Genomic DNA, 13,703 nt, shown 5'->3' on the forward strand with positions numbered 1-13,703 from the left:
GCACTAGATGCTCTAGCATTCTACACTAGATGCCCTAGCATTCTACACTAGATGCCCTAGCATTCTACACTAGATGCTCTAGCATTCTACACTAGATGCTCTAGCATTCTACACTAGATGCCCTAGCATTCTACATTAGATGCTCTAGCATTCTACACTAGATGCCCTAGCATTCTACACTAGATGCCCTAGCATTCTACACTAGATGCCCTAGCATTCTACACTAGATGCCCTAGCATTCTACACTAGATGCTCTAGCTTTCTACACTTGATGCTCTAGCATTCTACACTGTGATGTAGTTAGATGCCCTAGCATTCTACACTAGATGCCCTAGCATTCTACACTAGATGCCCTAGCATTCTACACTAGATGCCCTAGCATTCTACACTAGATGCTCTAGCATTCTACACTAGATGCTCTAGCATTCTACACTAGATGCTCTAGCTTTCTACACTTGATGCTCTAGCATTCTACACCAGATGCTCTAGCATTCTACACTAGATGCTCTAGCATTCTACAGTAGATGCTCTAGCATTCTACACTAGATGCTCTAGCATTCTACACTAGATGCTATAGCATTCTACACTAGATGCCCTAGCATTCTACACTAGATGCTCTAGCATTCTACACTAGATGCTCTAGCATTCTACACTTGATGCTCTAGCATTCTACACTAGATGCTCTAGCATTCTACACTAGATGCTCTAGCATTCTACACTAGATGCTCTAGCATTCCACACTAGATGCCCTAGCATTCTACACTAGATGCTCTAGCATTCTACACTAGATGCCCTAGCATTCTACACTAGATGCCCTAGCATTCTACACTAGATGCTCTATCATTCTACACTAGATGCCTTAGCATTCTACACTAGATGCTCTAGCATTCTACACTAGATGCTCTAGCATTCTACACTAGATGCTCTAGCATTCTACACTAGATGCCCTAGCATTCTACACTAGATGCTCTAGCATTCTACACTAGATGCCCTAGCATTCTACACTAGATGCTCTAGAATTTTACACTAGATGCTCTAGCATTTTACACTAGATGCTCTAGCATTCTACACTAGATGCCCTAGCATTCTAAACTAGATGCTCTAGCATTCTACACTAGATGCTCTAGCATTCTACACTAGATGCTCTAGCATTCTACACTAGATGCTCTAGCATTCTACACTAGATACTCTAGCATTCTACACTAGATGCTCTAGCATTCTACACTAGATGCTCTAGCATTCTACACTAGATGCCCTAGCATTCTACACTAGATGCCCTAGCATTCTACACTAGATGCTCTAGCATTCTACACTAGATGCTCTAGCATTCTAAACTAGATGCCCTAGCATTCTACACTAGATGCTCTAGCATTCTACACTAGATGCCCTAGCATTCTACACTAGATGCCCTAGCATTCTACACTAGATGCCCTAGCATTCTACACTAGATGCCCTAGCATTCTACACTAGATGCTCTAGCATTCTACACTAGATGCCCTAGCATTCTACACTAGATGCCCTAGCTTTCTACACTAGATGCCCTAGCATTCTACACTAGATGCTATAGCATTCTACACTAGATGCTCTAGCATTGTACACTAGATGCCCTAGCATTCTACACTAGATGCCCTAGCATTCTACACAAGATGCCCTAGCATTCTACACTAGATGCCCTAGCTTTCTACACTAGATGCCCTAGCTTTCTACACTAGATGCCCTAGCATTCTACACTAGATGCAATAGCATTCTACACTAGATGCTCTAGCATTGTACACTAGATGCCCTAGCATTCTACACTAGATGCCCTAGCATTCTACACTAGATGCTCTAGCATTCTACACTAGATGCCCTATCATTCTACACTAGATGCTCTAGCATTCTACACTAGATGCCCTAGCATTCTACACTAGATGCTCTATCATTCTACACTAGATGCTTTAGCATTCTACACTAGATGCCATAGCATTCTACACTAGATGCTCTAGCATTCTACACTAGATGCCCTAGCATTCTACACTAGATGCCCTAGCATTCTTCACTAGATGCTCTAGCATTCTACACTAGATGCCCTAGCATTCTACACTAGATGCCCTAGCATTCTACACTAGATGCATTAGCATTCTACACTAGATGCTCTAGCATTCTACATTAGATGCCCTAGCATTCTACACTAGATGCCTTAGCATTCTGCACTAGATTCTCTAGCATTGTACACTAGATGCTCTAGCATTCTTCACTAGATGCTTTAGCTTTCTACACTAGATGCTCTAGCACTCTACACTAGATGCCCTAGCATTCTACACTAGATGCTCTAGCATTCTACACTAGATGCCCTAGCATTCTACACTAGATGCCCTATCTTTCTACACTAGATGCCCTAGCATTCTACACTAGATGCCCTAGCATTCTACACTAGATGCCCTATCATTCTACACTAGATGCTCTATCATTCTACACTAGATGCTTTAGCATTCTACACTAGATGCCCTAGCATTCTACACTAGATGCCCTAGCATTCTACACTAGATGCCCTAGCATTCTTCACTAGATGCTCTAGCATTCTACACTAGATGCCCTAGCATTCTACACTAGATGCATTAGCATTCTACACTAGATGCTCTAGCATTCTACATTAGATGCCCTAGCATTCTACACTAGATGCCTTAGCATTCTGCACTAGATTCTCTAGCATTGTACACTAGATGCTCTAGCATTCTTCACTAGATGCTCTAGCTTTCTACACTAGATGCTCTAGCACTCTACACTAGATGCCCTAGCATTCTACACTAGATGCTCTAGCATTCTACACTAGATACTCTAGCTTTCTACACTAGATGCCCTAGCATTCTACACTAGATGCCCTAGCATTCTACACTAGATGCTCTAGCATTCTACACTAGAGGCCCTAGCATTCTACTCTAGATGCTCTAGCATTCTGCACTAGATACCTTAGCATTCTACACTAGATGCTCTAGCATTCTACACTAGATGCCCTAGCATTCTACACTAGATGCCCTAGCATTCTACACTAGATGCCCTAGCATTCTACACTAGATGCTCTAGCATTCTACACTATATGCTCTAGCATTCTACACTAGATGCCCTAGCATTCTACACTAGATGCCCTAGCATTCTACACTAGATGCTCTAGCATTCTACACTAGATGCTCTAGCATTCTACACTAGATGCCCTAGCATTCTACACTAGATGCTCTAGCATTCTACACTAGATGCCCTAGCATTCTACACTAGATGCCCTAGCATTCTACACTAGATGCCCTAGCATTTACACTAGATGCCCTAGCATTCTACACTAGATGCCCTAGCATTCTACACTAGATGCTCTAGCATTCTACACTAGATGCCCTAGCATTCTACACTAGATGCCGTAGCATTTTACACTAGATGCCCTAGCATTCTACCCTAGATGCCCTAGCATTCTACACTAGATGCCCTAGCATTCTACACTAGATGCCCTAGCATTTTACACTAGATGCCCTAGCATTCTACACTAGATGTTCTAGCATTCTACACTAGATGTTCTAGCATTCTACACTAGATGCTCTAGCATTCTACACTAGATGCCCTAGCATTCTACACTAGATGCACTAGCATTCTACACTAGATGCCCTAGCATTCTACACTAGATGCCCTAGCATTCTACACTAGATGCCCTTGCATTCTACACTAGGTGCCCTAGCATTCTACAATAGATGCCCTAGCATTCTACACTAGATGCCCTAGCATTCTACACTAGATGGCCTAGCATTCTACACTAGATGCCCTAGCATTCTACACTAGATGCCCTAGCATTCTACACTAGATGCCCTAGCATTCTACAATAGATGCTCTAGCATTCTATACTAGATGCTCTAGCATTCTACACTAGATGCTCTAGCATTCTACACTAGATGCCCAAGCATTATACACTAGATGCCCTAGCATTCTACACTAGATGCTTTAGCATTCTACACTAGATGCCCTAGCATTCTACACCAGATGCCCTAGCATTCTACTCTAGATGCCCTAGCATTCTACACTAGATGCCCTAGCATTCTACACTAGATGCTCTAGCATTCTACACTAGATGCCCTAGCATTCTTCAATAGATTCTCTAGCATTCTACACTAGATGCTCTAGCATTCTACACTAGATGCCCTAGCATTCTACACTAGATGCCCTAGTATTTTACACTAGATGCATTAGCATTCTACACTAGATGCTCTAGCATTCTACACTAGATGCCCTAGCATTCTACACTAGATGATCTAGCATTCTACACTAGATGCTCTAGCATTCTACACTAGATGCCCTAGCATTCTACACTAGATGATCTAGCATTCTACACTAGATGCTCTAGCATTCTACACTAGATGCCCTAGCATTCTACACTAGATTCCTTAGCATTCTACACTAGATTCTCTAGCATTCTACACTAGATGCTCTAGCATTCTTCACTAGATGCTCTAGCATTCTACACTAGATGCTCTAGCACTGTACACTAGATGCTCTAGCATTCTACACTAGATGCCCTAGCATTCTACACTAGATGCTCTAGCATTCTACACTAGATGCTCTAGCATTCTACACTAGATGCTCTAGCATTCTACACTAGATGCTGTAGCATTCTACACTAGATGCCCTAGCATTCTACACTAGATGCCCTAGCATTCTACACTAGATGCTCTAGCATTCTACACTAGATGCCCTAGCATTCTACACTAGATGCTCTAGCGTTCTGCACTAGATGCCCTAGCATTCTACACTAGATGCACTAGCATTCTACACTAGATGCCGTAGCATTCTACACTAGATGCTCTAGCATTCTACACTAGATGCTCTAGCATTCTACACTAGATGCCCTAGCATTCTACACTAGATGCCCTAGCATTCTACACTAGATGCCCAAGCATTCTACACTAGATGCCCAAGCATTCTACACTAGATGCCCTAGCTTTCTACACTAGATGCTTTAGCATTCTACACTAGATGCCCTAACATTCTACACCAGATGCTCTAGCATTCTACTCTAGATGCCCTAGCATTCTACACTAGATGCCCTAGCATTCTACACTAGATGCCCTAGCATTCTACACTAGATGCCCTAGCATTCTACACTAGATGCCCTAGCATTCTTCACTAGATGCTCTAGCATTCTACACTAGATGCCCTAGCATTCTACACTAGATGCCCTAGCATTCTACACTAGATGAATTAGTATTCTACACTAGATGCTCTAGCATTCTACACTAGATGCTCTAGCATTCTACACTAGATGCCCTAGCATTCTACACTAGATGCCCTAGCATTCTACACTAGATGCCCTAGCATTCTACACTAGATGCTCTAGCATTCTACACTAGATGCCCTAGCATTCTACACTAGATGCCCTAGCATTCTACACTAGATACTCTAGCATTCTACACTAGATGCCCTAGCATTCTACACTAGATGCCTTAGCATTCTACACTAGATTCTCTAGCATTCTACACTAGATGCTCTAGCATTCTACACTAGATGCTCTAGCATTCTTCACTAGATGCTCTAGCATTCTACACTAGATGCTCTAGCATTCTACACTAGATGCTCTAGCATTCTACACTAGATGCTCTAGCACTCTACACTAGATGCTCTAGCATTCTGCACTAGATGCCCTAGCATTCTACACTAGATGTTGTAGCATTCTACACTAGATGCCCTAGCATTCTACACTAGATGCCCTACCATTCTACAGTAGATGCTCTAGCATTCTGCACTAGATGCCCTAGCATTCTACACTAGATTCACTAGCATTCTACACTAGATGCCCTAGCATTCTACACTAGATGCTCTAGCATTCTACACTAGATGCCCTAGCATTCTACACTAGATGCCCTAGTATTCTACACTAGATGCTCTAGCATTCTACACTAGATGCCCTAGCATTCTACACTGGATGCCCTAGCATTCTACACTAGATGCTCTAGCATTCTACACTAGATGCCCTAGCATTCCACACTAGATGCCCTAGCATTCTACACTAGATGCCCTAGCATTCTACACTAGATGCCCTAGCATTCTACTCTAGATGCCGTTGTATTCTACACTAGATGCTCTAGCATTCTACACTAGATGCTCTAGCATTCTACACTAGATGCTCTAGCATTCTACACTAGATGCTATAGCATTCTACACTTGATGCTCTAGCATTCTACACTTGATGCTCTAGCATTCTACACTAAATGCTCTAGCATTCTACACTAGATGCTCTAGCATTCTACACTAGATGCTCTAGCATTCTACACTAGATGCCCTAGCATTCTACACTAGATGCTCTAGCATTCTACACTAGATGCCCTAGCATTCTACACTAGATGCCCTAGCATTCTACACTAGATGCTCTATCATTCTACACTAGATGCCTTAGCATTCTACACTAGATGCTCTAGCATTCTACACTAGATGCTCTAGCATTCTACACTAGATGCTCTAGCATTCTACAATAGATGCCCTAGCATTCTACACTAGATGCCCTAGCATTCTACACTAGATGCTCTATCATTCTACACTAGATGCCTTAGCATTCTACACTAGATGCTCTAGCATTCTACACTAGATGCTCTAGCATTCTACACTAGATGCTCTAGCATTCTACACTTGATGCTCTAGCACTCTACACTAGATGCCCTAGCATTCTACACTAGATGCTCTAGCATTCTACACTAGATGCCCTAGCATTCTACACTAGATGCTCTAGCATTCTACACTAGAAGCCCTAGAATTCTACACTAGATGCCCTAGCATTCTACACTAGATGCCCTAGCATTCTACACTAGATGCCCTAGCATTCTACACTAGATGCTCTAGCATTCTACACTAGATGCTCTATCATTCTACACTAGATGCCTTAGCATTCTACACTAGATGCTCTAGCATTCTACACAAGATGCTCTAGCATTCTACACTAGATGCTCTAGCATTCTACACTAGATGCCCTAGCATTCTACACTAGATGCCCTATCGTTCTACACTAGATGCCTTAGCATTCTACACTAGATGCTCTAGCATTCTACACTAGATGCTCTAGCATTCTACACTAGATGCTCTAGCATTCTACACTTGATGCTCTAGCATTCTACACTAGATGCTCTAGCATTCTACACTTGATGCTCTAGCATTCTACACTAAATGCCCTAGCATTCTACACTAGATGCTCTAGCATTCTACACTAGATGCCCTAGCATTCTACACTAGATGCCCTAGCATTCTACACTAGATGCTCTAGCATTCTACACTAGATGCCCTAGCATTCTACACTAGATGCCCTAGCATTCTACACTAGATGCCCTAGCATTCTACACTAGATGCCCTAGCATTCTACACTAGATGCCCTAGCATTCTACACTAGATGCCCTAGCATTCTACACTAGATGCCCTAGCATTCTACACTAGATGCCCTAGCATTCTACACTAGATGCCCTAGCATTCTACACTAGATGCTCTAGCATTCTACACTAGATGCCCTAGCATTCTACACTAGATGCTCTAGCATTCTGCACTAGATGCCCTATCATTCTACACTAGATGCCCTAGCATTCTACACTAGATGCCCTAGCATTCTACACTAGATGCTCTAGCATTCTACACTAGATGCTCTAGCATTCTACACTAGATGCCCTAGCATTCTACACTAGATGCTCTAGCATTCTACACTAGATGCCCTAGCATTCTACACTAGATGCCCTAGCATTCTACACTAGATGCCCTAGCATTCTACACTAGATGCCCTAGCATTCTACACTAGATGCTATAGCATTCTACACTAGATGCTCTAGCATTGTACACTAGATGCCCTAGAATTCTACACTAGATGCCCTAGCATTCTACACAAGATGCCCTAGCATTCTACACTAGATGCCCTAGCATTCTACACAAGATGCTCTAGCATTCTACACTAGATGCTTTAGCATTCTACACTAGATGCCCTAGCATTCTACACTAGATGCTCTAGCATTCTACACTAGATGCCCTAGCATTCTACACTAGATGCCCTAGCATTCTACACTAGATGCCCTAGCATTCTTCACTAGATGCCCTAGCATTCTACACTAGATGCTCTAGCATTCTACACTAGATGCCCTAGCATTCTACACTAGATGCCCTAGCATTCTACACTAGATGCTCAATCATTCTACACTAGATGCTTTAGCATTCTACACTAGATGCCCTAGCATTCTACACTAGATGCTCTAGCATTCTACACTAGATGCCCTAGCATTCTACACTAGATGCCCTAGCATTCTACACTAGATGCCCTAGCATTCTACACTAGATGCTCTAGCATTCTACACTAGATGCCCTAGCATTCTACACTAGATGCCCTAGCATTCTACACTAGATGCATTATCATTCTACACTAGATGCTCTAGCATTCAACACTAGATGCCCTAGCATTCTACACTAGATGCCTTAGCATTCTGCACTAGATTCTCTAGCATTGTACACTAGATGCTCTAGCATTCTTCACTAGATGCTCTAGCTTTCTACACTAGATGCTCTAGCACTCTACACTAGATGCCCTAGCATTCTACACTAGATGCCCTAGCATTCTACACTAGATGCTCTAGCATTCTACACTAGATACTCTAGCATTCTACACTAGATGCCCTAGCATTCTACACTAGATGCTCTAGCTTTCTACACTAGAGGCCCTAGCATTCTACTCTAGATGCTCTAGCATTCTGCACTAGATACCTTAGCATTCTACACTAGATGCTCTAGCATTCTACACTAGATGCCCTAGCATTCTACACTACATGCCCTAGCATTCTACACTAGATGCCCTAGCATTCTACACTAGATGCTCTAGCATTCTACACTATATGCTCTAGCATTCTACACTAGATGCCCTAGCATTCAACACTAGATGCCCTAGCATTCTACACTAGATGCTCTAGCATTCTACACTAGATGCTCTAGCATTCTACACTAGATGCCCTAGAATTCTACACTTGATGCTCTAGCATTCTACACTAGATGCCCTAGCATTCTACACTAGATGCCCTAGCATTCTACACTAGATGCCCTAGCATTTACACTAGATGCCCTAGCATTCTACACTAGATGCCCTAGCATTCTACACTAGATGCTTTAGCATTCTACACTAGATGCCCTAGCATTCTACACTAGATGCCGTAGCATTTTACACTAGATGCCCTAGCATTCTACCCTAGATGCCCTTGCATTCTACACTAGATGCCCTAGCATTCTACACTAGATGCCCTAGCATTCTACACTAGATGTTCTAGCATTCTACACTAGATGCTCTAGCATTCTACACTAGATGCTCTAGCATTCTACACTAGATGCACTAGCATTCTACACTAGATGCCCTAGCATTCTACACGAGATGCTCTAGCATTCTACACTAGATGCTCTAGCATTCTACACTAGATGCCCTAGCATTCTACACTAGATGCCCTAGCATTCTACACTAGATGCCCTTGCATTCTACACTAGATGCCCTAGCATTCTACACTAGATGCCCTAGCATTCTACACTAGATGCCCTAGCATTCTACACTAGATGCCCTAGCATTCTACACTAGATGCCCTAGCATTCTACACTAGATGCCCTAGCATTCTACACTAGATGCCCTAGCATTCTACAATAGATGCTCTAGCATTCTACACTAGATGCTCTAGCATTCTACATTAGATGCCCAAGCATTCTACACTAGATGCCCTAGCATTCTACACTAGATGCTTTAGCATTCTACACTAGATGCCCTAGCATTCTGCACCAGATGCTCTAGCATTCTACTCTAGATGCCCTAGCATTCTACACTAGATGCCCTAGCATTCTACACTAGATGCCCTAGCATTCTACACTAGATGCCCTAGCATTCTTCACTAGATGCTCTAGCATTCTACACTAGATGCCCTAGCATTCTACACTAGATGCCCTAGTATTCTACACTAGATGCATTAGCATTCTACACTAGATGCTCTACCATTCTACACTAGATGCTCTAGCATTCTACACTAGATGCCCTAGCATTCTACACTAGATGCTCTAGCATTCTACACTAGATGCTCTAGCATTCTACACTAGATGCCCTAGCATTCTACACTAGATGCCTTAGCATTCTACACTAGATTCTCTAGCATTCTACACTAGATGCTCTAGCATTCTTCACTAGATGCTCTAGCATTCTACACTAGATGCTCTAGCATTCTACACTAGATGCTCTAGCACTCTACACTAGATGCTCTAGCATTCTACACTAGATGCCCTAGCATTCTACACTAGATGCTCTAGCATTATACACTAGATGCTGTAGCATTCTACACTAGATGCCCTAGCATTCTACACTAGATGCCCTAGCATTCTACACTAGATGCTCTACCATTCTACACTAGATGCCCTAGCATTCTACACTAGATGCTCTAGCATTCTGCACTAGATGCCCTAGCATTCTACACTAGATGCACTAGCATTCTACACTAGATGCCCTAGCATTCTACACTAGATGCTCTAGCATTCTACACTAGATGCTCTAGCATTCTACACTAGATGCCCTAGCATTCTACACTAGATGCCCAAGCATTCTACACTAGATGCCCAAGCATTCTACACTAGATGCCCTAGCATTCTACACTAGGTGCTTTAGCATTCTACACTAGATGCCCTAGCATTCTACACCAGATGCTCTAGCATTCTACTCTAGATGCCCTAGCATTCTACACTAGATGCCCTAGCATTCTACACTAGATGCTCTAGCATTCTACACTAGATGCTCTAGCATTCTACACTAGATGCCCTAGCATTCTACACTAGATGCTCTAGCATTCTACACTAGATGCTCTAGCATTCTACACTAGATGCCCTAGCATTCTACACTAGATGCCTTAGCATTCTACACTAGATTCTCTAGCATTCTACACTAGATGCTCTAGCATTCTTCACTAGATGCTCTAGCATTCTACACTAGATGCTCTAGCATTCTACAATAGATGCTCTAGCACTCTACACTAGATGCTCTAGCATTCTACACTAGATGCCCTAGCATTCTACACTAGATGCTCTAGCATTCTACACTAGATGCTGTAGCATTCTACACTAGATGCCCTAGCATTCTACACTAGATGCCCTAGCATTCTACACTAGATGCTCTAGCATTCTACACTAGATGCCCTAGCATTCTACACTAGATGCTCTAGCATTCTGCACTAGATGCCCTAGCATTCTTCACTAGATGCTCTAGCATTCTACACTAGATGCCCTAGCATTCTACACTAGATGCGCTAGCATTCTACACTAGATGCATTAGCATTCTACACTAGATGCTCTAGCATTCTACACTAGATGCTCTAGGATTCTACACTAGATGCCCTAGCATTCTACACTAGATGCCCTAGCATTCTACACTAGATGCTCTAGCATTCTACACTAGATGCCCTAGCATTCTACACTAGATGCCCTAGCATTCTACACTAGATGCATTAGCATTCTACACTAGATGCTCTAGCATTCTGCACTAGATGCCCTAGCATTCTACACTAGATGCTCTAGCATTCTACACTAGATGCTGTAGCATTCTACACTAGATCCCCTAGCATTCTACACTAGATGCCCTAGCATTCTACACTAGATGCTCTAGCATTCTGCACTAGATGCCCTAGCATTCTACACTAGATGCACTAGCATTCTACACTAGATGCCTTAGCATTCTACACTAGATACTCTAGCATTCTACACTAGATGCCCTAGCAATCTACACTAGATGCCATAGTATTCTACACTAGATGCTCTAGCATTCTACACTAGATGCCCTAGCATTCTACACTGGATGCCCTAGCATTCTACACTAGATGCTCTAGCATTCTACACTAGATGCCCTAGCATTCCACACTAGATGCCCTAGCATTCTACACTAGATGCCCTAGCATTCTACACTAGATGCCCTAGCATTCTACACTAGATGCCCTAGCATTCTACACTAGATGCCCTAGCATTCTACACTAATGCTCTAGCATTCTACTCTAGATGCCCTATCATTCTACACTCGATGCTCTAGCATTCTACACTAGATGCTCTAGCATTTTACACTAGATGCCCTAGCATTCTACACTAGATGCCCTAGCATTCTACACTAGATGCCCTAGCATTCTACACTAGATGCCCTAGCATTCTACAGTAGATGCCCTTGCATTCTACCCTTGATGCCCTAGCATTCTACACTAGATGCCCTAGCATTCTACACTAGATGCTCTAGCATTCTACCCTAGATGCCCTAGCATTCTACACTAGATGCCCTAGCATTCTACACTAGATGCCCTAGCATTCTACGCTAGATGCCCTAGCATTCTACGCTAGATGCCCTTGCATTCTACACTAGATGCCCTAGCATTCTACACTAGATGCCCTAGCATTCTACACTAGATGCCCAAGCATTCTACACTAGATGCCCAAGCATTCTACACTAGATGCCCTAGCATTCTACACTAGATGCTTTAGCATTCTACACTAGATGCCCTAGCATTCTACACCAGATGCTCTAGCATTCTACTCTAGATGCCCTAGCATTCTACACTAGATGCTCTAGCATTCTACACTAGATGCTCTAGCATTCTACACTAGATGCCCTAGCATTCTACACTAGATGCTCTAGCATTCTACACTAGATGCTCTAGCATTCTACACTAGATGCTCTAGCATTCTACACTAGATGCCCTAGCATTCTACACTAGATGCCTTAGCATTCTACACTAGATTCTCTAGCATTCTACACTAGATGCTCTAGCATTCTTCACTAGATGCTCTAGCATTCTACACTAGATGCTCTAGCATTCTACACTAGATGCTCTAGCACTCTACACTAGATGCTCTAGCATTCTACACTAGATGCCCTAGCATTCTACACTAGATGCTCTTGCATTCTACACTAGATGCCCTAGCATTCTACACTAGATGCCCTAGCATTCTACACTAGATGCTCTAGCATTCTACACTAGATGCCCTAGCATTCTGCACTAGATGCTCTAGCATTCTGCACTAGATGCCCTAGCATTCTTCACTAGATGCTCTAGCATTCTACACTAGATGCCCTAGCATTCTACACTAGATGCGCTAGCATTCTACACTAGATGCGCTAGCATTCTACACTAGATGCATTAGCATTCTACACTAGATGCTCTAGCATTCTACACTAGATGCTCTAGCATTCTACACTAGATGCCCTAGCATTCTACACTAGATGCCCTAGCATTCTACACTAGATGCTCTAGCATTCTACACTAGATGCCCTAGCATTCTACACTAGATGCCCTAGCATTCTACGCTAGATGCATTAGCATTCTACACTAGATGCCCTAGCATTCTGCACTAGATGCCCTAGCATTCTACACTGGATGCTCTAGCATTCTACACTAGATGCTGTAGCATTCTACACTAGATCCCCTAGCATTCTACACTAGATGCCCTAGCATTCTACACTAGATGCTCTAGCATTCTGCACTAGATGCCCTAGCATTCTACACTAGACGCCCTAGCATTCTACACTGGATGCCCTAGCATTCTACACTAGATGCTCTAGCATTCTACACTAGATGCCCTAGCATTCCACACTAGATGCCCTAGCATTCTACACTAGATGCCCTAGCATTCTACACTAGATGCCCTAGCATTCTACACTAGATGCCCTAGCATTCTACACTAGATGC

At 42.9% G+C, this 13,703-nt stretch overlaps 1 protein-coding gene across 4 annotated transcripts in view; it reads left to right on the plus strand.

The window, feature by feature from the left end:
• The window catches only part of LOC128705326 (uncharacterized), a 161,384-nt gene that overhangs the window by 77,059 nt on the left and 70,622 nt on the right, over positions 1-13,703 (plus strand). The gene's annotated exons all lie outside the window — the stretch shown is intronic.

Source organism: Cherax quadricarinatus, chromosome 79 (assembly GCF_038502225.1).
Source record: "Cherax quadricarinatus isolate ZL_2023a chromosome 79, ASM3850222v1, whole genome shotgun sequence".
Classification (NCBI taxonomy): Eukaryota; Metazoa; Arthropoda; class Malacostraca; order Decapoda; family Parastacidae; genus Cherax; species Cherax quadricarinatus.